At 45.8% G+C, this 25,445-nt stretch overlaps 1 protein-coding gene and 1 long non-coding RNA gene across 4 annotated transcripts in view; one reads left to right on the plus strand and one right to left on the minus strand.

The window, feature by feature from the left end:
• The window catches only part of LOC102939986 (ankyrin repeat and fibronectin type-III domain-containing protein 1), a 562,352-nt gene that overhangs the window by 186,542 nt on the left and 350,365 nt on the right, over positions 1-25,445 (plus strand). The gene's annotated exons all lie outside the window — the stretch shown is intronic.
• LOC122462007 lies at positions 7,264-18,796 on the minus strand. The gene is made up of 3 exons (XR_006284325.1): positions 18,680-18,796; positions 8,052-8,056; positions 7,264-7,274 (listed from the first exon to the last, which is right to left on the minus strand). It is a non-coding gene; the product is annotated as an uncharacterized LOC122462007 (long non-coding RNA).

The following is a 25,445-nucleotide window of genomic DNA, read 5'->3' on the forward strand; positions in this document are numbered from 1 at the left end:
TCCTTGTTTCCTTGCCCCTCTTCTGAATGGGCACGTCTAAACTGGGAAAATAGGCTGTGTGTAAAAACGTGCTAGCTAACATGCTTGAATTATCATGTTTTTCAATACAACCTATTTCCTAGTCTAGACAGTGTCAATGTCATAGCCCCACATTCCATTCTTCCCTTAGGTATAGGCTTTCAAGAGGGGAAATTGCTCTGTTGTGTAGTCAGCAGGGCTGTGGATGTGTTTTTCAGCAATGTCTTTTGGTTTTCATTATTCATCCTCTCTCTTTGCCTTGAGACAGAAGCAGTTGCTTACCCTAGGCTCCTCAGAGAGCCACAAACTCCTCTCCTAGTTTTGCTGGGAGTAGGATTTGTATCTAATGCTGGAAGAGCTGTACAGCATGTTTAGCTGATGGCCTCTGTCATAAATATAAAGGGAAGGGCACCATCCTTTATGTATGCAGTAACATAAAATCCCTCCTTTCACCTACCTGTAAGGGGTTAATCAGTTCAATTAACCTAGTTGGCACCCGACCAGAAGAACCAATGGGGAAAGAAGATATTTTCAAATGGGTGGAGAGGGGAAGGTTTTGTTTGTACTCTGTTCATTGGTTCCCTCTTGGAACAAAGAGAGAGACCAAGCAGGTAAACCAGTTCCTAACAAGATCCTGAAATGATATATCTAAAATTACAGAAATTATAAGTAATCGCAAGGAAAAGCATTAAATTATCTCGTTTTCACTTGGAAATTTTATTCCTGTTTTCTAACTGGGAAGCAGAGTCAGAGGGGAATCCTCTGTGTTTTAAATCTTTTTATTTACCCTGTAAAGTTACCTTCCATCCTGATTTTGCAGGTGTGATTCTTTTTCTCTTTTTTTTAAATAAAATTCTTCTTTTAAAAACCTGATTGATTTTCAGGGATTTGGTCTGTGCTCACTTTGTTAACCTATTGGTTAGTATATTATTCTCAAGCCTCCCCAGGAAAGGGGGTGAAGAGGCTCGGGGGGGATATTTTGGGGAGGATAGGGCTCCAAGTGGCCCCTCCCTGAATGTTTGCTTAAGTCACTTGGTGGTGGCAGCAATACCATCCAAGGAGAAGGAAAGGAAATTTGTGCCTTGGGGAAATTTTTAAGCTAAGCTGGTGGAATATAAACTTAGGGGGTCCTTCATGAGGGTCCCCACATCTGTACCTCAGAGTGAGGAGGGAACTATGCCCTTAGCAGCACATTCCGAGGTGGCACCTCATTTGATTGGTTTGCTGTAGGTCTACAGCATATGCGCCCTATTCCCATAGTAGCATTTTGGTCTTGCTATAGCTATGTAACAAGAGAGCCACTTCCAGCTCACACTGGAAATTCAGAAAGCAGCATTGATGACAATGTTTTCACTGCAAAGAGTTTACCAAGAAAGGATAAGGACAAAGTGTTGTTAGCTGCTCTCTCCCACCAGGTGCAAAGTACACAACAAGTGTGCAGCGATCTTGAGTGTCAACACATAGATAATCCTGCATTATCTTCCTAAATTACTGGTGAGCTGACTTGCTTGATGGCAGGTGTGTGTGTGCATGATGTGAACTTCATAAACCCTTAGACTGACATGCTTCAATGCCTTTGAGATTTCCACGTTTAACTGGCTTATGGGTTAAAGAAAGCTTTGTCCCAGCAAGTGTGTTGGAAATGGGAGTAACCTGGTGGCAACCAGTTCCCACCATCTGCAGCACAAAGTCCATGCAGTGTCTGGACAGAATGAGATAGATGAATGAATCAAAGGCACAGGAAGACTGGCTTTCAAACAGGTGAGATGCAAGGAGCTGCGGCCAAACTGGCTTCGTCCTTAGTGATTTACTTTTAAAAAATTAGTATTTCCGTTATTAATATTATTTTGTATTATGTATGGCAGTAGTAGCACTCGCTTGCCCCAATCAGGGCTTAGGGCCCTCTTGTGCTGAGCAGCGAAGCACCAAGGAGAATAAAGACACCTGCCTTAAAGAGCTTACAATCTAGGATCCCTGACAAGACATAGGAGGTGGATAAACAGACCAATGGGGCTGAAGACAACAGGGAAAAAGGAAACTTGCTGTGCAATAGACTTTTGTTTCAAGGAAAGTGCTGAAGGGAGGCAGGGTCATTGTATTCCATGTACGCTAAAGTAGTTTTCCCATTCCTACAGAGTCCAGAGCAATCTAAAAGTCCCTCAACTATTGATGGACTTCAGAACAGTATTATGGAAATGAAATAAACAGAGTTCCACATTGAAACGTTGCAACTAGCCGTCACCTTCAGCCCCCAACTAAAACCTCTCCAGCGCATCATCAAGGATCTACAACCTATCCTGAAGGACGACCCATCACTCTCACAGATCTGGGGAGACAGGCCAGTCCTTGCTTACAGACAACCCCCCAACCTGAAGCAAATACTCACCAGCAACCACACAACAGAACCACTAACCCAGGAACCTATCCTTGCAACAAAGCCCGTTGCCAACTGTGTCCACATATCTATTAAGGGGACACCATCATAGGGCCTAATCACGTCAGCCACGCTATCAGAGGCTCATTCACCTGCACATCTACCAATGTGATATATGCCATCATGTGCCAGCAATGCCCCTCTGCCATGTACATTCGCCAAACCGGACAGTCTCTACGTAAAGACATCAAGAATTATAACATTCAAAAACCACCGGAGAACACTTCAATCTCTCTGGTCACTCAATTACGGACCTAAAAGTCGCAATATTACAACAAAAAAACTTCAAAAACAGACTCCCAACGAGAGACTGCTGAATTGGAATTAATTTGCAAACTGGACACCATTAAATTAAGCTTGAATAAAGACTGGGAGTGGATGTGTCATTACACAAAGTAAAACTATTTCCCCATGTTTATTTCCCCCCCCTACTGTTCCTCACACGTTCTTGTCAACTTCTGGAAATGGCCCATCTTAATTATCACTACAAAAGGTTTTTTCTCTCCTGCTGGTAATAGCTCACCTTAATTGATCACTCTCGTTATAGTGTGTATGGTAACACCCATTGTTTCATGTTCTCTGTGTGTATAAAATCGTCCTACTGTATTTTCTACTGCCTGCTTCCAATGAAGTGGGCTGTAGACCACAAAAGCTTATGCTCAAATAAATTTGTTAGTCTCTAAGGTGCCACAAGTATTCTTGTTCTTTTTGCAGATAGACTAACACAGCTGCTACTCTGAAACCTTACAATGACAGTGAGTCATGTGATACAAGGAGATTCTATCTGGGAGTTTGGGTAGCTAAGCAGCAGTCTCATGGCCTGTACCCTCAACTGGGAACCCTAGAGTAGAATTGTAACTTGTTTTACTGCACCTATCCCTGCAGTGGCTGAGTATTACATGGATACTTCAATATTTATTTCTATTACAATACATGGATACTTAATAGGGGCTTATAAGTTACAAGCTCTGAAAATATTGTATACAGTGGGGTATTAGAAGGTATGCTGTATTGTATACAGTGAGGTTTTGAAAGGTATGGCATATTGTTGCACTTTGACAGCTAGGGGTATAATTAATCTGTTAAAAGAAAAGGAGTACTTGTGGCACCTTAGAGACTAACCAATTTATTTGAGCATAAGCTTTCGTGAGCTACAGCTCACTTCATTGGTTGCATAAAGTGGAAAATACAGTGAGGAGATTTATATACACACAGACCATGAAAAAATGGGTGTTTATCATACACATTGTAAGGAGAGTGATCACTTAAGATGAGCTATTACCAGCAGGAGAGTGGGGTCGGGGGAGAGAAAACCTTTTGAAGTGATAATCAAGGTGGGCCATTTCCAGGAGTTAACAAGAACGTCTGAGGAACGGGGGGGGGGGGGGGGGGGAGGAATAAACAGGGGGAAATAGTTTTACTTTGTATAATGACTCCACCACTCTCAGTCTTTATTCAAGCCTAAGTTAATTGTATCCAATTTGCAAATTAATTCCAATTCAGCAGTCTCTCCTTGGAGTCTGTTTTCGAAGTTTTTTTGTTGAAGAATAGTCACTTTTAGATCAGAAATCGAGTGATCAGAGAGATTGAAGTGTTCTCCGACTGGTTTATGAATGTTATAATTCTTGACATCTGATTTGTGTCCATTTATTCTTTTACGTAGAGACTGTCCAGTTTGCCTAATGTACATGGCAGAGGGGCATTGCTGGCACATGATGGCATATATCACATTGGTAGATGTGCAGGTGAACGAGCCTCTGATAGTGTGGCTGATGTGATTAGGCCCTGTGATGGTGTCCCCTGAATAGATATGTGGGCTCAGTTGGCAACGGGCTTTGTTGCAAGGATAGGTTCCTGGGTTAGTGGCTCTGTTGTGTGGTGTGTGCTTGCTGGTGAGTATTTGCTTCAGGATGGGGGGCTGTCTGTAGGCAAGGACTGGCCTGTCTCCCAAGATTTGTGAGAGTGATGGGTCGTCCTTCAGGATAGGTTGTAGATCCTTGATAATGTGTTGGAGAGGTTTTAGTTGGGGGCTGAAGGTGACGGCTAGTGGTGTTCTGTTATTTTCTTTGTTGGGCCTGTCCTGTAGTGGGTGACTTCTGGGTACTCTTCTGGCTCTGTTGTAATTCCACTGACTCCAGTTTACACCAGGGGTAAAATTGACCTAGTAGATTTAATTCTTTTTCTGTACTGCTGCAAAAATATCTTATGGCTTACATTGTTCCAGAAATCCTCAGCACACATACAGTTAGTTATTGTTTGTTCCCTGTATTTTAGTGTAACAAAAACTAAAATGAAAAAAGAAATTTAAGGCTTAAGCCATAAAGCAAGCGGTCAAATGTATAATTGAAGTGACTGAGCAACGCAATGGGTGTTCTTTTGGAACTGAGAACATGCTGTCCTAACCTTCGCAAAGCACATTTTGATTGTGTCTCTTGAGAAGGTAAAATCCAAAGGTATATTTAAAAAAAAATGTATACCGGGTGTCATTTAATTACACAAAATGGTACCCTGACAGATAGTCAGCAACTGAGCAATCTATCCTTCATTGATGAGTGTTATGAAAAAACAATGCAAAAAACCCTAACAAATAATCCTCATAATAAATAAAATGGCACTTTAGCCAGATAGCAGCTTATTCATAGGAGTGCAACAGGCAGCAGAACAAGCCTTGGTAACAGACACTGAGTGGGAGAGACCACTGAATCACTCTGTTTAGCAAATTAGCGAGTAAGTGAACCAACACAATAATCATAATAAACAAGCATGAGTAGTGCCAGACAAAATGTACTTTAGTCATTTATTTTACAAGTGTAGTTTTAATTATAATAATAGTTCCTAATGTAGTAGTAAGTGTTTTGTAGTGTGTGTAGTAAAAGCAGTGAGATGAGAGCATGCAACAGTGAGATGCCTGCTAAAAGCAGGGAGAAATCTTTTTTTTTTTTTTTAATGGAAGTGTAGATTAGCGAGATTGTACTATAGTTACCAAAAGCTGGGCTGCTAAGGAGAACCTGGTGTCTGGTGGAGAGATGCAACAGATCTGCTCTGCTCCCAAAGCCAACGAAGTAGCAGGGCAGTGGTGATAGAGGAGGTAAACCTGGTCTAAGATCAGATCACGCCATTATCCGTCTTTGGAATTACAGACCTAAAAGGACGGCTCTCTGCTTATGCAGCACAGAGTGGACTTGAAACAGCCAAAGGAATCTCCCCAATGCAAAGCTGGCAGTGATGGTTCTGCTGCCTTCTGCATCTGCCATCTACTGTGTTGGAACCGACTGTGTGGCATAAGGGAAGACAAAGGCTTCTCAGAGGCAGGGAGGAGACAGAGCATGTGAGGGTAGGGGAGGAGTCAGAGCTAGGCTCTGATATACCCAATTCTCAGCTGGCACAGTGGAGAATTAAGCCCAAATCTCTGAAATAGACCAGAGTAATGAATCACTGAAACAAGCATCTTGCCCTGGTATCCCCATTTATGTAGCTGTTATAGGAAAAGGGTGTCTTACATTTTTAGCCCATTTTTGGCCCATGGCTGATCTTTTCAAATAAGTAATACAGCTCTAAAGGTGGAGCAGCTGTCTCATTGGTATGATGGGGATATAGCAGCTCAAGGGCATGCAATTCTCATTCAGTTTAGCAGGGTTCAAAGCCAGCCAGCTAACAAATCAATGATACATTTTTGTGCACCATCTGAGCAAGACCGTGCTAATTTGCTTCTAAATCCTCACTCTATTGTTCAATTTGCTGGGCGCTCTCCCCGGACAAACTCTGCCGAGCACTATACTTCGCTGCCTGCTTGCACGCTGCACCTCTTGGTAGCCATCTTCCACTGGATTTCTTTAAACCACAAAGTGCAGGTAGAATGACCATATGTCTGAGAAGCTGCAGGAATTTTTCTCGGAAATGTAAACTTGTTGGAGGGCTAAGCTGCTTCTATTATGCAGAGCTTTCACCCCAATGGCAACGCTTGCTGCTATGCTGTTTAACAGTCTGCTTGCATCTTTGCCACTAAAATCTGGAAAATTCCTTGACACTGCCTATGAACTTAATATGCATCTTGGGTGCTAATCATTTGTTATCTTAGTGCTTGTGAATGTGAACGAGGGATAAGACTGACTTGAGCCAGGTATGAAGTGGCAAGTAATTTACAGCTCTCCCCCACCCACAGTTTGCTAATACACCTGACTCATAGAATCATAGAAGATTAGGATTGGAAAAGACCTCAGGAGATCATCTAGTCCAACCCCCTGCTCAAAGCAGGACCAACCCCGACTAAATCCGGGGGAGAGAGAGCTCAGTGGTTTGAGCATTGGCCTGCTAAACCCAGGGTTGTGAGTTCAATTCTTGAGGGGGCCATTTAGGGATCTGCGGCAAAAATTGGGGATTGGTCCTGCTTCAAGCAGGGGGTTGGACTAGATGACCTCCTGAGGTCCCTTCCAACCCTAACCTTCTGTGATTCTGTGAAATCATCCCAGCCAGGGTTTTGTCAAGCCAGGCCTTAAAAACCTCTAAGGATGGAGATTCCACCACCTCCCCAGGTAACCCGTTCCAGTGCTTCACCATCCTCCTAGTGAAATAGTGTTTCCTAATATCCAACCTGACCTCCCCCACTGCAACTTGAGACCATTGCTCCTTGTTCTGTCATCTGCCACCACTGAGAACAGCCTAGCTCCATCCTCTTTGCAACCCCCCTTCAGGCAGTTGAAGGCTGCAATCAAATCCCCCCTCACTCTTCTCTTCTGCAGACTAAATAATCCCAGTTCTCTCAGCCTCCTCGTAAGTCATGTGCCCCAGCCCCCTGATAATTTTCGTTGCCCTGCACTGGACTCTTTCTAATCTGTCAACATCCTTTCTGTAGTGGGGGCCCCAAAACTGGACACAATACTTCAGATGTGGCTTCACCAGTGCCGAATAGAGGGGAGTAATCACTTCCCTTGATCTGCTGGCAATACTCCTACTAATGCAGGCCAATATGCCGTTGGCCTTCTTGGCAAGAAGGACACACTGCTGAGTCATATCCAGCTTCTCATCCACTGTAATCCCAGATCCTTTTCTGCAGAATTGCCGCTTAGCCAGTCAGTCCCCAGCCTGTAGCAGTGCATGCGATTCTTCCTTCCTAAGTGCAGGACTCTGCACTTGTCCTTGTTTAACCTCCTCGGATTTCTTTTGGCCCATCCTTCAATTTGTCTAGGTCACTCTGGATCCTATCGCTACCCTCCAGTGTATTTACCTTTCCCCCCCAACTTAGCATCATCCACAAACTTGCTGAAGGTCCAATTCATCCCATCATCCAGATCTTTAATAAAGATGTTGAACAAAACCAGCCCCAGGACTGATCCCTCGGGCACTCAGTTTGATACCGGCTGCCAACTAGACATTGAGCTGTTGATCGCTACCCGTTGAGCCTGATGATCTAGCCAGCTTTCTATCCACCTTATAGTCCATTCATCCACTTCATATTTCTTTTAACTTGCTGGCAAGAATACTGTGGGAGACCGTATCAGAAGCTTTGCTAAAGTCAAGATATATCACGTCCACTGCTTTCCTCATATCCACAGAGCCAGTTATCTCATCATAGAAGGCAATCAGGTTTGTCAGGCATTACTTGCCCTTGGTGAATCCATGTTGACTGTTGCTGATCACTGGCCCTGCCCTGCCACACTCCCTGCTGTTCCAGTTGGGAGCCCCTGTGCAGCTCTGGCGATCCTGACCTGCATATCACTTGCTGTCTCACGCCTGCCCCCTGTTTGAGCAGCAGTAAGACTTTCTTCTGTTTGTGTAAGGTAAAAAGACACTTCCTGAAAACTGGTCTGAGACCTGTAAACTCCTTTAACTTTTGCCTGAGCTGTTGGGCCAGTGCATTCTCTCCATAGTCCCTCAGCCTCTGACATGCAGGATTAAAATCTGTTTGGCTCCTGTGTGTGTTTTGAGCTCACACATTGCATAGTAGATAATGACTCATTCCCAGGGCTGCCATCAGGAGTGGACAAACGCATATGTCGACCCAGAACAGACTTGACCGAGGGACCTGAGGAGGAGTAGAGATTTATTCTTCTGTCATCTCTCCCACATGCTTTAGCTGAAGAGCTAGTAGCAGCTCTGGGACAGTCTGCAGTAGCTCTTTATAGCCAGCCCCACATTAATGAGTTGCTCCTGGCTCACTGAACAGCTGATGGGTAGAGGGTGAGAAGTAGGCCACGCACCAGAGCTGTTTCTGGTGCCAGCCATCTTGGCCCTGGTGCAGGGAGTGGAGAAGAGTTCATCTTCTGGCTGAATGGAGCTGTGGGTAGGGGAGGAGGACCCAGACAGAGCAAATGGAGTTGGTGAAAAGAAACAATACCTAGACAGGGCAGGAGGGGAGAAGAGTGGGCACCAAGGGCAGACAGGGGAGACTTGGGAAGGAAAGACGGGAGGGAAAAAAGTTAGGTGGTGGGAAAAATGGATGCTGAGAGAGACAGTAAAAAGGGGACAAAGGAGACAGCAAGGTGATGGTTGTGTGGCAAGTTTGATACTGTCTAATTTATATAGTAGGTTTTCAGTGTCTCCGATGCTGTGTAAATAGGGATAGTGGGTGAGATTCCACTTGCTTGCATGGGGAGGTGTAACATACCCACCCTCCGTGCCAACTTGGTCTGCATGCTCTAGGCACTCTGCCAGAACAGGGGCATAGACAACTGTTTGATCGGGGTGGGGAAGTTAAAAACAATACAGTAATAGCTGTTGATTTTGGTTTTATTGAGTAGCTTTGGGCCATGATTATGTTTATTCAGAGTTGTTAAAGTGAGATAAATGAGCTTCTGTTCCACCTTCAGTGTTTCCTTTATTAATGGTGATCAGCACATTTTTGGGGGCAGTTGTCTATGCCCATGCAGAAGATAACACCTCTCCTCTATAGGAGCCCTGTTGATGGAGGCAGCGTCAAGGAGACAGGGAATTGTCTTCTTCCAGCCATGTGCCACCCACATGTTGGCCTCATAGCCAAGCAAAAACTGTGGCTACCTTGCAAAGCTGTGAGCTCCTTCAATCCTGCTGTGGTTTGCACTGACAGTGCCCCTGTCCCAGCCGTATTCTGTGCTAATCCTAGTTTGGGGTATTTACCCAATCTGCAGCTCCCTTTCAACTGGGTTCAGTCTCTGGGGTGATGGATCCTGGCACACTGGAATGTTTTGTTACATTTTAAATTTATCTAGCGTGGGGAAAAAAAATAAAGCACTTTCCACTATTATAACTAATGTTTTTATTGAAGTCATATATATATATCTTATATACATACGGCTAATAATACCTAGTTCCAGGATACATTCAATTTGCAGATTCATTCATTCATGATTCATTTAGAGTCATGGGCTTCAGGGGTTTTCTTTTGTCATAATACCATAGCTCTGTATTTGTCAAACAAAACTGGAATAAAAACTCAGAATATCAAATACAGCCAGATTCTAAGAAATGAAACAACATGACAGACATAACCACCTCATAGTGCCCAGTATTTGTATTCTGCATAATGAAACAACTCTACAGCTGAAGGTGATTTTTCTGGTCTACTATGCTGATGTTATAACTTTCACAAGTTCTTTGCTCTGTTCAAAATATTGAACTAAAGTTCTCCCAACTTTAGTTTAAATAACATGTCTGTCTGTTTCTCTCTAGATAATGGGTGTTTTCAAAAAGAGGCAGAACATGCCTGGCCTCTACACTCCTGGCACTGCAGTGTATTTTAGCCATTGTAAATTGACTTTAAATTGATTCAGCACAGGGTGTACAATCCTGCCCCAAGAATTTACTCAGGTTAGTAGCCCATGCTGAAGTCTGTGCTAGCTTCTCTGTTATTGCTACATAAGCTAGCCTGCCCACTATCATACCTCCTGATTGCGGTGTAGACGTTCCCTAAGCACACTGCATGTTTTTTTTGCCTACCCATGTTCAGATAACCACCCTGGATCTGCCCTTTTGATTCTGCCCTGTGGCCCCAGCCTGGGCTCTTTCTAATCCACCTTGTTCATTACCATTTCTGGGAGTGGAGTTCTGAGACTGGCTTTTCAGATGGAATCTTCAAGCCCAACTCAGCCCATGGGGACATGCCTTTAGCCCCCATTAATAACGGGAGCTATATGAGCATTGCTGAGGTCTAGGCATGGCCCAGAGCCTCTTCACTCACCGAAGCATCAATACAGGAGAGGCTGCGCTGTACAATTAGCTTTTATTTCACTTGAGTGGATTTGTTTGTCACCTTGGCCTCCCTGTGCATCTGTCCTGAATCGGGGGGAGATAAGGAAAGGTGGAAGGCTGAGGCCTTGGTGGGGACACCTGCGAGTAGAGCAAGAGGATGCGTGACAGGAGAAAGAAAGAAACAGTGTTTTGAGTGACAGGGAGATAAACCGAGAGAGTGACAGGGATCTGAGAAGAGGAGACTGACTGGCTGAGACAGACATTGAGAGAAAATTACCAAGGTGGTTGCATTGGCTTCAGAAACGCCAGTCCATCTCCAGGTCAAACTGGGAATGATAGCCCACGTAATGTATGCAGGTGTGAATGGCAAAGATAAATACCAGGGCAATCTATAACTCCCTAGGGGAGCAAGGGGACACGCCGGATGGAGCAGTGCTTCGAACCACTGTGATATTTCACAGCAAGCTGAGAACAGTCAAGAAGAGGAATTTATTTTCCTTTCAGAAAATACTACTCTGGCCTTCTATTTTCTTCCAATTACAGAAGCTAAAGTGAGCAGGGTGAAGAAAGGGCTACTGTCATGTTTAGACTAGAGAGACTTTTTCTGATGCTTTCATCTGTCTATCGGGCACTCATTGCTGTTGGCTCTCTGTGCCTGTTGTGGTGTTTGAAGGAGTTTGTGACTGGAATCGAGAGCGACATTTCACGCACTCCAAGAGGGATGTTGGGATCTGTGAATGTACAATGGGGATGATCCTGCAGAAACAATAATGGGTACCAACTCTGTGCAAGAGACAACCAAACTGAAGGTTTAATTACTTTGCTAAGGAAGGTAGACCCAAATGTTAAGCGAACCTTCATTTGTATCCCACCTTTATATAAGTTTGCAAAGTACGTGTAATTTTCTGTCCTCCCCCCCAGCTCTTGCAACCTCACCCCAGTGCCTGCTGAGGGAAGTGAGGCTGATCAATTCTGCAATGTTCTTTTAAAATTATGCTCTAGTCTGAAAAAGATTACTCTGGGAAAGTTCTCTGGCCTGTGTTATCCAGGTCAGACTAGAGGATCACAGTGGTCCTTTCTGGCCTTGGAATATCTAAATCAATGCACGTAGTTTAGTAATCGCAAGCAGCCCAACGGTAACAAACCAGTGCATGTAGCCTAGTGATTATGAGCAACCTTACAGCAACAAGCCAATGTTCATGTTCATAATGGGTAAGAAATAATTTAGTGGCACATCAATTTTTCAAGCTTCTGAAAGACAAACATATTTTAGAAGTGTGAGGTTTTTGGGATGCCCTTTTAAACACATCCATAGGTTTACATTTGTTCATGTACACTGTACTATACAATGTGATAGAACATGCCAGGTATAAACCTTGATGGTGTGAAATTTGTGTGTGTGAGGGAAATGACTGGGATGTGGGTGGTTGGCCTGAATGGTCAGAGCCATGGGGCTATCCATGCCTGGAGGTTAGAGCCACGCTGGGCTGGAGTCAAGGATCAGGGCTAGAGACATGAGGGCATAGTGAAGAACAGAGCTGAGAGTCTGAGCCAGGGGTCAGAAGCTGAATGCCAAAGCCAATGAGGTGAGCTGGGGATGTGGTTGGGAAGTGGAGCCAGGGGTCAGAGCCAATGGTGTCAAGGATGGAGAAGGGGGACAAGAGCAGGCTGGGAAGGAGCAGGAAATAGGACCCAGTACAATTGTGGAAGCAGAATACGTTGAGCAGCCAGCGAGCTCTGGCAGCTGTTGGGTCAAGTCAGAGCTCTGCTCATGAGTTAGTGCGAGCAATCAGGCAGCGCCTGCCAGGATCAGCTGCGTCCAGTGTGTTTGGTAGGAGTCTGACCCTGCGGCAGCTGGCTCTCTGACTGTGGGGTGCTATCCTTGACTGAGGGACTTTGGGCTCTTCTATTTCATTCAGTTTAAAAAATGACAGCTACAAGAAATAAGCAGAGTCATTTCACTGCAGAGGTTTGTTTCACTTTGTTAGCCTTCTTTGTGGCATGTTGATTTCCACTTTAGCCTGAAGACTTGATGAGCAGTGTTGGAATTGGGCTGCAGTTATTAGAGAGGAAACCCCTCTAATGCCATATAGGGCCCCATGTCAATGTTCTGGCTCCCAAACTGACCTCATGGTACAAATTTGGGTTGGGTCCACAATACTTTCATGCAACTCTTCTCACAATTCATTATACTGAGTTGTGTTGTTATGGCATCAAAGCATCAGTGTAATGATATTGAGACAGTATGTCAGATCTTGGCACCATGAGACTATAATGGCCTGGTCTGGCACATTGGACAAATACAGAATCAGTCCCAGAGCCAACTACCTCTTCCCCCCCCCTTAGTTCCCAGACTGCACTCTGTGCAGCATGTGTTGTCTTCTCTTTCATAGACTTGACCCAGGGGATTGGAATTACCGTTTTTTGGTATCAGTGCTCCTGGTGGTCAGCCTTTCAGATTCCTCATGGGTCTGTGGCAGTCAGAAAATTAACAGGCAAATTCCAGAGTCAGAAACTTGACATGGAGACCTACTGAGTTCAGGTTCTTACTGAGGAACAGCATCCTGGCTTATTTCCCCTGCTGACTAACTAGAACAAAGATGAGAGAGGGTAGAATGTGTGGGTTAATGTAGGAATGGCTTCATTGCTGTAGGGAAGGGGCCATGTGAAGTGATATTCTCAGATGAGTTACCAGTATGAGTCATAGTAGAGTTTGGAGAGCAAAGCAGCTCAAACCTAGAGCTAAATTTTAAAAATAAAGCCCATTGAAAGGCTAAAAAGGCATTGTAATAATGGATTACTTAGATGTAACAAATGGGAAAACCCTGCAATTTGAAACCAATTTGTCTGCAGTTTCAGTGGATTGAAAGAATAATCCCAGCACCATATATAAATAAATATGCAGTAGCTACAGATCTCTGTGCTTGAAAATAGAAGATATTTGTGGTCAAGAGGTATATTTCACTTGGGTTTTGATTTCAGTGTTGCCATTTTGTAGGTTGGGTAGAAGTACAAACTTTTACTTTTTGCAAAGAATTTTCCAAAGCTGTTATAAAAGGATACAGTGCATATTGGTTTTGGTCCCCACTTAGGCCTATCTAAACAAGGTTTACAAACCCCTGGGAAATGTCCTCTAGATTCAAAATAGAAGAATTAAAAACCACTATAATTTCCAGGCAAAAAACAATGTTTGGTGCTCCCTCTGCTGGTTCTGCATTATTATTTACTGGACCAATTTAACATTTAATGGACCACATTTACTGATCTCATTGGCAATGCTGTTGAAAAAAACAAGGACAACTGAGTGAGAGCCAGGTTTTGAGCTACCTTAGGAAAAGTAGAGGAAACCAGTGGAATCTGGCAAATAGACAAGAACAAAACTATTAGAGAAAGTAAGAAACATGAAATTAACCTAAGAGGCTTTGTATAAATAACAAAGAATATGAAAATACAAACTACATAAATATCTGGGGTTGGGTTGAGTTAAGAAAAACATGGTAATCTAAACTCCTCCCAAATCATGCTCCTCCCACTTGGCTGCAGAACAAAGACTTTATAACAGTATTAACAATGAGGAGTCTTCGTGGCACCTTAGAGACTAAAATTTATTTGGGCATAAGCTTTCCTGGGCTAGAACGCACTTAATCAGTTGAATGGAATGGAAACTACAGTAGCAGGTATAAATACACAGCACATGAAAAGATGAGTTGCCTTATCAAGTGGGAGGTCAGTCTAACGAGACAATTCAATTAACAGTAGGATACCAACAGAGGAAAAGTCACTTTTGTAGTGGTAATGAGAGTGGCCCATTTCAAGCAGTTGACAAGAAGCTGTGAGTAACAGTAGGGGAAAATTAGGTTTTGTAATGACCCAACCACTCCCAGTCTTTCTTCAGGCCTAATTTGATGGTGTCCAGTTTGCAAATTAATTCCAGTTCTTCAGTTTCACGCTGGAGTCTGTTTTTGGAGTTTTTTTGTCCATTTATTCTTTTGCATAGAGACTGTCCAGTTTGGCTGTCTGTAAGGGAGGACTGGCCTGTCTCCCAAGGTCTGTGAGAGTGAGGGATTGTCCTAATATACATCCTTGATGGTGCACTGGAGAGGTTTTAGTTGGGAGCTGTAGGTGATGGCTAGTGGCGCTCTGATACTTTCTTTGTTGGGCCTGTCTTGTAATAGGGGACTTCTGGGTACCCTTCTAGCTCTGTCAATCTGTTTCTTCACTTACAACCTATCCTGAAGGACGATCCCTCACTCTCACAGACCTTGGGAGACAGGCCAGTCCTCCCTTACAGACAGCCCCGCAACCTGAAGGAAACACTCACCAGCAACTACACACCACACAACAAAAACACCAACCCAGGAACCAAACCCCGCAACAAACCCTGGTGTCAGTTCTGTCCACATCTATTCAAGGGACACAGTCATAGGACCTAACCACATCAGCCACACCATCGGGGCTCGTTCACCTGCACATCTACCAATGTGACATATGCTATCGTGTGCCAGCAGTACCCCTCTGCCATGTACATTGGCCACACTAGACAGTCTCTATTAGCAGGAGTATTGTAAGCAAAACATGAGAAGTAATTCTTCCACTCTACTCCATGCTGATTAGGCCTCAACTGGAGTATTGTGTCGAGTTCTGGGCGCCACATTTCAGGAAAGATGAGGACAAATTGGAGAAAGTCCAGAGAAGAGCAACAAAAATGATTAAAGGTTTAGAAAACATGACCTATGAGGGAGGATTGGAAAAATTGTTTGTTTAGTCTGGAGAAGAGAAGACTGAGAGGGGACATTATAACAGTTTAAGTACATAAAAGGTTGTTACAAGGAGGGAGAAAAATTGTTCTGCTTAACCTCTGAGGATAGGACAAGAAGTAATGGGCTTAAATTGCAGCAAGGGTGGCGTAGGTGGGACATTAGGAAAAACCTCCTAATTGTCAGAGTGGTTAAGCACTGGAATAAATTGCCAAGGAAAGTTGTGGAATTTCCATCATTGGAGATTTTTTAAGAGCAGGTTGGACAAACACCTATCAAGGATGGTCTAGATAATACTTAGCCCTGCCTTGAGTGCAGGGGACTGGCTAGATGACTTCGAGGTCCCTTCCAGTTCTATGACTTATAGCTTCAGGCTTTTGGCAGACATTAGGCCATTAGCGTACACTAAGTTCACATTTTTAAGGTTACTTTCATAACTTATAACTGCTCTGAATTGAAACCTTAGTTATTAGAACACAAGATAGCAGCCCTCAGAGAAAATACTGATTTACTGAACCACTGCAGAATTGGCCCAGTTGGATTCTTGTAAGTAGCTGACTGAGTTCTTATGAATATTAAGTCCCTGTGATGTCATTTTTAGTTCAGTAGATGTTTGAAAACACCCCCGCCCACCCCGTCCAGTTCACACCAAGCAGACTTTTCTAATATTTAAGTTTTATGGGGAAAGAGATCAGGAAAGAGTTAAACTTTTTTTTAAAAAGTAACACTTTTTCATAGGACAAAAGATTACCTGTTTGAAGGAGAACTTGACATGTTTGGCACTTTATGTCCTGGAGTATGTCTCCCATTGATACTTCATACAGTCTAGTGTAGGCTATGGGTCAGCTTCTGTTCTGTTAAGTCAGCCTAAGTCTGAAGTAATGATTTTTCTCACTGTAAATAAAGCAGAATGTGGCCCTGTGATATTATCTCTTTTCAAGTGGAATCCATGGAATGTGTTCTGCAATGAATATGCTAGAGAGCTACCTGTTTCCTGTTGTATCTGACAAGCTCTCCAACCACCAGACACTCCATGAACTATGCAGCTCTCAGCTGTGCAGCAGAGAAAGAAAAGCTTTGCATAGAGGCATCCTTTGTGTGAAGTTTAGCAAAAAAAATTATATTTTACAGCTAAAAAATCTTGTCTTTTCTTTCTAAGGAACCTGCTCTGTCTCTCAACCAGCATTCCAGCTGTTTCCGACTGCTAATGAGATGTATACTTACCTCCGCAGGGAGGGAGCGAAGGAGTCCATTGGAGTGAGAATCCTGGCTTGCTGGGTGTGACGTTGCACTCCATGTTTTATGGAAATATGCTATGAGTTTGAATATAATGTAACTGGAATATGCTTTTATGCAAAAGGACTCTTGTAAGGTATCATTACAGAAGACCTTTTGCATAAGCATATTCCAGTTACATTACAAAGCTTATAATCTACTGTGTGTGTTCATCCTATTTGTATGAATGTATCATTCTTGTTTCTGAAGCTAGAAATATGAAGTATTACTCTGAAGTCCTATTGTAATTATGCAAAGTGTGGGCCATTAATGGTGGCTTAGAATCTTGATGGCTCCCATTGACTAGAACAATTGATTGTAGGTGGTTTATTTACCTACAAGGGTTCTTGTGGACATGTGGGCCAGCCTGTGGGTAATGAAGAATGAGGTCTTACAGTGACATGTGACCATGTCACCCAGTGATGAGCTGCCAAAATCTTAACCAGTTCCCTCTCACTCCACGAAGGGGTCGTGGCCCCCCGCCCCCACCGGGACTCCTGCCCCATCCAACACCCCCATGTTCCTTGACACCCCCCAACCCCCAGGACCCCTGCCCCATCCACCCCCTCCTTGTCCCCTGACTGCCCCCCGAACCGGGCAGGAGGGTCTCGTGGGCCACCGTAGTGGGTTCTCACCCTGCCCCTAAGAGCCAGAGGTGCTTACCTAGGGCAGCTCCCAGGAAGCATCCAGCAGGTCCCTCTGGGTCCTAGGGGTGGGGTAGCGTAGCTGGCAGGGGGGGAAGGGGAAGAGGAGTAGGGATCACCCCACTGATCACAGCGAAAGTGGCGCCCACTGGCAGCTTCCCGCCCTACGCCCGGCCCCAGCTTACCTCCACCTCCTCCCCTGAAGGCACCGCCCCGCTTCTCTGCGCACTCTCCCCCCCCCAGGCTTCCCACGAATCAGCTGTTCGCGTGGGAAGCCTGGGAGGGGTGAGAAGCAGGCAGCAGCTTCGCACTCAGGCCAAGGATGGTGGAGGTGAGCTGGGGCCGGGAGCGGTTCCCCTGCGCACCTCCCCCCCCCCCCCGGGGTTACCTGCTGAGGAGCGGGCGGCCCTCCTTGCGCGCACCCACCCTCCCCAGCTCACCTCTGCTCTGCCTCCTTCCTGGGCCTGAGCGCGAAGCCACCGCTTGCTTCTCAACCCCCCCGCCCCCTCCCGGCTTCCTGCGCCAACAGCCGATCTGCGGGAAGCCAGGGGGGCGGAGAAGCATAGCGGGGCGGCGTGTTCAGGGGAGGAGGCGGAGTGGACGTGAGGTGAGCTGGGGCCGGATGCAGGGTGGAGAGCTGCCGGTGGATGCTCTGCACCCACCAAGTTTTCCCTGTGGGTGCTCCAACCCTGGAGCACCCACTGAGTTGGCACCTAAGATGCCACTTTTGGCCAATTGTCCTTTGTGGGACAACCGGTTCTAAAAGGGTTTCTAAATTTAATAACCGGTTCCAGCAAACTGGTGCAAACCGGCTCCAGCTCACCACTGATGTCACCTGATACTGGAATCCATCTTATACCTGGTGCTTTTCCATTTAAAAGGAGGGGTGAGGACATAGGTGCTGACTTTTGGTTTTGCCAGTGGCTGCCCTCCCAAGGCCCCACCCCCACTCTGCCCCTTCCCCCACCTGCCCACTGCTTGCTCCTCTCCCCTCTCAACCCCCTCCTCCGAGCACCTCTGCCAATTTTGGAGGGAGGCGATTTACATTAGAGAAAAAAGGTGGGTGAGGTAATATTTTATTGGACCAGCTTCTGTTGGTGAGAGAGACAAGCTTTTGAGCTTTCACAGAACTCTTCTTCAGGAAGAGGAACTCTGTGAAAGCTCCAAAGCTTGTCTCTCTCACGAACAAAAGGTGGGGGTCCGGGGGATGTTTTTGGAGACGCCTCTGACTGAGCTCCCTGCCAGATGCAGAGATCTGAGCGGCAGCCTGTGCCCCCCCCATGCAGACAGCCACCCTGCAAGCAGCCCGGTGCCAGCTCTCAGCACAGCCACCTGGGAAGGGGTTTGTCCCCACCCCCACCCCAAGATCCCCTTTGAAATACACTTACTAGCTGCTGCTACTGCCTTTAGTTGGGTGAGAGGTTGAAGCGAGGCTGGGAGCTGCTCAGCTGCAGAGCCACAGAAAGCAGCCTGCTGCCCATAAGAAGCAGGTAGGGGAAGGAGGCGGGGCAGTAGTGGTGGGGTCACTCAGCCCCTAACCCCAGGAGCAGAGTCTCCATCGCTGATTGGCTGGTGGCCAAAAAACAGCTTAACAGCCCTGCTGGGAAGAGCTGTTTTGGCCACACTGATCAGCGCAGCAGCTCAGAGCTGGAAACAGCTGATTTTTGCAGAGCTGGGAGCCACCACCAAACTACTGATCGGCCCCTCAACAGCCCCACTGAGCAGCTGATGGGGCCCCCGGGCCCCCATGGGCCCTGTAAACAGTTGACTGGTGCCAGTGGGTGCTGTGTACCCACTAGTTTTTCCCCATGGGTGCTCCAGCCCTGGAGCACCCACAGAGTTGACGCCTATGGGTGAAGAGCCAGAGACCCAAAAGATTCCTGCCTTGTGTCAAAGATATAAAGGGGGTGGAATAGAACAAAGGGAGTTGCCAGTCATGAGAAATCCCCTAGTTACCACCTGAGCTGGAACTAACAAGGACTATACCAGGGGAAAGGATTGGGCCCAGACTAGGAAGGCGTCTAGTCTGTGAAAGAGGCTTATTGAAACATCTGAGATTTAGCTGTATTCAGTTTCTTAATGTATTAGGCTTAGACTTGCATGTTTTGTTTTCTTTTGCTTGGTAACTTACTTTATTCTGTCTGTTATTACTTGGAACCACTTAAATCCTACTTTTTATACTTAACATCACTTTTGTTTATTAATTAACCCAGAGTAAGTGAATGATAAATGGGGGAGTGAACAGCTGTGCGTATAAGCTTTATACAGAGTAAAATGGATTTATTTGGGGTTTGGATCCCACTGGGAGCTGGGTGTCTGGGTGCTGGAGACAGGAGCACTTGCTGAGCTGTTTTCAGTTAGGTCTGCAGCTATGGGGGCATGGTTCAGACCTGTGTCTGTGTTGCAGCAGGCTAGCATGTCTGGCTCAACAAGACAGGGTTCTGGAGTCCCAAGCTGGCAAAGAAAAAGGCTCAGAGATAGTTTCAGCACATCAGGTGACAATCCCAAGCAGGATGGATAAAAATCAATTAAAAGAAACAAATTTGATTATCTTTAGATAAAATGCTTTAAGAAAAAAATTGTTTTAATTGATACATTATAGCTCAAAGATCTCATCATGGAATAGGGATTATAAATTCTAATATAATGTTTAAGAAAAGTTTTGTAAATGTGTTCCAGTAGTTCATGGATTAGGGATCCAATCTTATGGGGTTCCAAGGCTTCTGTGTAGATTTAGGTTAATCTTTCTATCTACCCAATGGGACTCAGTGCTCGGTCAGAAGATACCATCAGAGATGCTTAGTTTTGCAGTTCTCAAACTGAGGATTTGTGTCTCCAGAAATAACATGCTTGTTAACAGAAAAAATGTTTTTAAAATATATAGAGGTGAGAAATAACAGACCTCAACTCTATTGTCCCTCTGCAAATTTGCGTACAACGAGTCAATCTCTTACCTCTCTCTAAAAGTGAGAAGTTTCAAAAAGTTCAATGAATAGAAGATTGTTGGAGGCGGAATAGATCTGGGCAAGGAGAAGAAGTCTGGAGATAAATATGAGAAGCGAGGGACATATGTTTTTTTGTTAAAATATTGCATGTTTGCTGTTGAAGAAAAAAAATCCAGAATACTTAACATTGTTGTTTTAATTAAATAAAACAATTTTAATATCTGTCTGGGGATGTTCTAATACAGCATGGCAAGAAAATCCTCTAAATATTAAGGATTAACCTGTTAATTGGAGATAGTTCACTTCTCAATGACTTCATAAATATCTGCTTCAATTTCTTTGGTAAATTAAATAACCAAACAATCATTCATTTTCTGATATAGCTGTAAAACTAATCTGAAAAGTTTTCAACATAAATCACTGTTTAAACATGTATAATATGTACCTTCTAAAAATGAAACCTATATCTATATCTGAGTTGTGAAGAATATGTATTAAGGTTATACCAACCAACAAGAATGCACTTTTATGTAGAAAACCATGATTAAATTGAGTCTTCCTGACTAGTGATTTAAATCGTGATCAATTTGATTTAAATCAAATCCACCCTGGTCCTAAGGGGGTCTCTGTGACTGAACTTGTCACACTTGGTTCCCCAGAAAATGGGAGAAAAGAAGAGAAGAGGACACCAGGCTAAGGTTGCCTCTATAGCTGCTTTGGAGAGGGATCTGTCTTCTGATTGGCTGGCTGCTGACCAGCTGACCCTTTATCGGGCTCTAAAAGCTGACTAGAGAGCAGGCAAACCAGGCCAGGCCAGTGATGGGAGGCGGTGAGAAGCTCTTAACTGCTGAGGCTAGGCTTCGCTTGTTGGGGAGAGGTGTCTACTGGAGCCTGGGTGGCTCACGTTTGTGTGTGGATACTGGGTGAAACTCCAAAAAGCACCTGAGTCCCATTTCCAGAAATGACTTGGGAGGCCACATCTCATTGACTTTGGGCTCCTAAGTCACTTTTGAAAAATGGGACTCAGGTACCCTGGAAAAATCTCACCATATTTGTTCTGTGTTTTTTCAGACCTCTGTGCTCCAGTAGCTTATCAGTGTTTGAGAACTGGACATCTAGCTTCTCAGATCTTCTGTATGTGAGAAACGTTGCCCTGTTAAACCAGTTTTTAGTGGATCAGCTAAACCAATGGAAATGCCTCTGTAGCTGCATTTAACTGGATTAATCCAGGGGTACACCAATACAGCATATACCAATGGGCCTGTGTAGCGAGGTAAGACTCACCAGTGCAGCACCTCCTGCTGGTCATCCTGGGAATTGGCTCATTTCCAGCATTGGAGCATCCTCTGCAGGCCGATGTCTCGCTTGTCGCTGGCCCCGTGTCCCTTCCAGACTCCGGTGCCCTTTACCCTCAGGGTTCTGTCACACACTCCAGGTCTCCCCTCCCTAGGGAACCCCCAATCCTCTAAACCCACCTTGCCTCAGTGGCTACTGCCAGTCATCATCTAGCCCCCGCTCACTGGGGCAAACTGCAGTCTGTAAACCACTCATCACTGGCAAAGGGCTAGGACCAGCTGCCTCTGCTTATTCCCAGGCTGCATCTCTGCAGCCCCAGTATCTTTTCATAGGCCTTCAACAAGGCCTGCAGCCTGGGGGTTTACCAGGCTAGAGCTCCCCAGCTGCTGCTGCTGCCGCCGCCGCCGCCGCCGCCGCCGCCGCCTCTCAGGCAACTAGCCCTTCCCACTCCAGGACTAGAGTAAGACTCCTCCAGCTCCTGGCCCCCAGCCCTCTTATAAGGGCCATCTGGACCCTAATTAAGCTGACCACAGCTGTGGCTGCTTCCCCAATCAGCCTAGCTTGGCTGCTTTTAACCCCTTTTCCCCAGCTGCAGCCCTCTCCAGGGCTGCTTTAACCCCTTCAGGGTCAGAGCGGGGTGACCACCCCGCTACAGCCTGTCTGTCTTGCTTGGTTGCGAGGGGATGATTTTGTCCATGAGAGAGGTACAGCCTTTCCACTGTCTTATGATCACTGGTGAAACGCTGCTGTTCTAAGACCAAAGACTATGCTAGAGTGTCTTAAGAGATGGCTATAATTTTGCAAGCAGGGATATGTGCACAGATGAAGGTTCCCCAATTTTGTTATGGTAAGCTGAGCTCTACCTCAAGCCATGGAACAGTAATTGTGGACCAAGCCTTGACATCAGGGATGGCAGGAGAATAGAGCCTGATTGCTTGGGGGGCACCAGCACTAGGGAAGGCAGGTGGTCAGGGTCTGACTGCATAAGAAGGGCCATACTGGGTCAGACCAAAGGTCCTTCCAGCTCAGTATCCTGTCTACCGACCGTGGCCAATGTGCCCCAGAGGGAGTGAACCTAACAGGTAATGATCAGTGATGTCTCTCCTGCCATCCATCTCCACCCTCTGACAAACAGAGGCTAGGGACACCATTCCTTACCCATCCTGGCTAATAGCCATTAATGGACTTAACCTCCATGAATTTATCCAGTTCTCTTTTAAACCCTGTTATAGTCCTAGCCTTCACAACCTCCTCAGGCAAGGAGTTCCACAGGTTGACTGTGTGCTGTGTGAAGAAGAACTTCCTTTTATTTGTTTTAAACCTGCATCAGAGGTGAAAGTAAGCCAGTCTGCTCCGGTCCGGCGTACCGGCAAGAGCTGGTATACTGCCGACCATACCGGCTTCTCCAGGAGCCCTGGGCCCTTTAAATTGCTGCCAGAACCCTGCTGCCGGAGCTCTGGGGTAGCGGCGGCAGCCAGGAGCCCAAGGGGTTGGGCAGCAATTTAAAGGGCCCGGGGCTTTCGGCAGTGGCCGGCGCCCCAGCCCTTTAAAAAACCGCCAGAGCCCCGCTGCCGGAGCCCTGGGGTAGCGGCAGCAGCCAGGAGCCCCTGGGGCTTAGTCGGAGATGTAAAGGCCCCGCCTCTTCCGGTTGAGGCTGCCCCCCCAACTTAGGACTCGTTCGTTCCAGTAAGACCTTTAAGTTACTTTCACCCCTGGACTGAATCCTCTGCTCCTTAAAATTGGGGAGGCATGGTGGTCTGACTCCCACTTTCTCCTGGCCCCAAACAAAGGATCTCAGACTTACCAGTGCTTTGAAAATGAGAGACAGGCAATTCTCTTGTGTTCCCGATATTTCCATCAGCATCCCTGCATCTCTCCCTCTCTCCCCACCATGGACCCTCCTCTATTTCTCTTGCCTTCTGTTGCTCCAGTCCCTATGCTGTCTTGCAACTGCTCTCCCTAGAGATCTGAGCTAGAGGTCCACACAATTTCCTATGTATTTGGACCTGTAAAATACCAAACCAAACCAAACACACCAGTGTTCTACGGGCAAACATTCCTGCTGTCAGAAACACCACATAATACATCCCACCCCAAAATACAGGTTGATCTGATGTCACAATTGAAGTGCACTGGACCATCAAATATAAGCCTTTTCCCAACCCACCAGAGACAGCCTGGGGCCACAGATAGTCTGGCAAGGTGCCTCGAGATAGTGGTTGAGGTATAGCGGTGTAGTGATTATGTATACTCTTCCTGCTAGTGGATCACATATGGAGGCACTTGTTGCTCTGCAGAGTCTATTTGATACCATTGAGGCTCCCTGCAGACTCGGGGGTCTGTCACATGGCTCCAATTGCAGAATCAGGGCCAGCGTTTGTAAGGGTAAACGGGTGTATTTAGTATGTTTCTGTACGTTCCAACAGTCTGTGTGTTGTGCATATAATAAGCTTGTCTGCTTGCAATGTACAACATCTGTGTGTAGTTTATGCTTGTAGGGAGCTGATGGATGAATTGTATAAGTTAAAACCGGTTCATAAAAGGGGATTTTCTTTTTAAATTTTTTTTGCTCAGCACCATCATTTGTTCTGTTTTGTTTAAACCTCGGCTTGTGGCTGCAGTAGCAGCTGTGCACTGCAAGAGGTCTCTCTAGCACCGTGCTTGCTGTGGGACAGCAGCACAGAGAAGCTGAGTAGCAGCATGTTTGGCTGGCTTTTCTCTTTCTCCCCTCTCCCCCTTAAAAGAAGGGCTTTAGTTTAGCCACCTTTCGCTCACTGGAGAGGCTCTAAGCGCTACTCAGGTTCGAAATACTCAAACACTCCTCACAACAGATCAATTGCGAAGAAAATGGTAGAGGCCTCTGGAATATTAGCTTTTCTGATTGTCGTCGGACTAGTGGGAGAACCACAGGCACATTTGACCTTAAACTTTAATCAAGCATTGTCTGCTTTTCATTAGCCCTACGCCACACTGTGTCTTCCTTCAGTTGTCCCCATAATAGGAGTTCAGCACTGTGTCTGCAATCCACTTTCCAACATAACCCACTTTCATGTAGCGAGGTGCCAGCATGTTCACTGATAATCATCCCGATCTGTTTCCTCATCCTGTCTGCACTCTCTAAAGCCAGTATTCTGGTTCCCGGTTTCTCACTTATGCTGTCTTGCTGACTTGCTGCTGTCTGCTTGGCTTTATGGAACCTCAGCTATAAAACTGAGACAGTGGCTAGAGGGACTTTGCTCCAGACCCAGTGCTGTGTCTGAACCAAGCTTCTTCTGGGGAAAATCTTAACTCCCCTCCTGGAACTGGGAGGTAGCAACTTCAGCCCTATGTAGTCCTTATGAACAGAGCTCAGCCATCTCTCAGTTGTCCTCCCTGCACCTGTCTGTTTACAATAGCTCCTCTACCAGTGCCATACAACCTGCAGGAAACACCAAAACTCTGTTACATAAGCTAATAATCTTGCATTCAGAGCATAAGGGGTCAGTGAATCAGATTTGTGTTCCTTATACCTGATTGGTGTATTTTATCTCTGTCTCTAGCATGTATATGCAGGCACATGCTCTTCTCTCTCTAACCGACCCACCCTGCCTGGGTCATAAAGAACAACAGATGCTTTTCTTTTTGATGGTGGGGGGAAGGTGGATTTTGCCACCAGGTCTGAACTGGCCTCTGTTCCTGAAGTTGAGGAGCAGGGGGAGTGGAGCAGACTGGGAACACATTTGCAGCCTATGAAAGAGCATAGCATCAAAGTGAACTGGAGAGATCGCCAAGCTGCCCTTGGCCCAGTGGAAAAAGAGGCCTAGCTGCTACTGTCATAATCGTCCTTGCCACCCTATTCTGGGCAGGAGCCTGCATCCGCTCTGCTACTCACCGGAAGGCTCTGAGTGAGGTGTGGAGTCCTCCCAGGAAATGG

Source organism: Chelonia mydas, chromosome 10, assembly GCF_015237465.2.
Source record: "Chelonia mydas isolate rCheMyd1 chromosome 10, rCheMyd1.pri.v2, whole genome shotgun sequence".
NCBI lineage: Eukaryota > Metazoa > Chordata > Testudines > Cheloniidae > Chelonia > Chelonia mydas.